Raw genomic sequence first — 301 nt, 5'->3', positions numbered from 1 at the left:
CCTGCGGGGGGAGGTAGTCACGCTGATTAGCTTCCGCGTGTCACGGCATTCGCGCGTGCCGTGCAGACCCGCGCGGCCTTGAATCCTCGCTCATGCGAGCGCGCAATGAGGATTCCTGTCAGGGATCCGGTGCTCTGCAAGGGGTGCATGGTGAAAGTATGGTTCCCCTTATTTTCGACAGCGGTTACAAACAATGATATAAAATGGTACAACTTGCTAATCCGGGCTCCCGGATGTGTGCCCTTCTCTCTGCTCTGCGGCCGTCCTTACGATCCGGTCCTTCTTCTGTCTTCCTTCCAAG

The sequence above is a fragment of the Trachymyrmex cornetzi genome, unplaced genomic scaffold (assembly GCF_001594075.2).
Source record: "Trachymyrmex cornetzi isolate Tcor2-1 unplaced genomic scaffold, Tcor1.1 scaffold120, whole genome shotgun sequence".
Classification (NCBI taxonomy): Eukaryota; Metazoa; Arthropoda; class Insecta; order Hymenoptera; family Formicidae; genus Trachymyrmex; species Trachymyrmex cornetzi.
The sequence above is the reverse complement of the archived record's forward strand: the minus strand, read 5'-3'. Positions refer to the sequence as shown.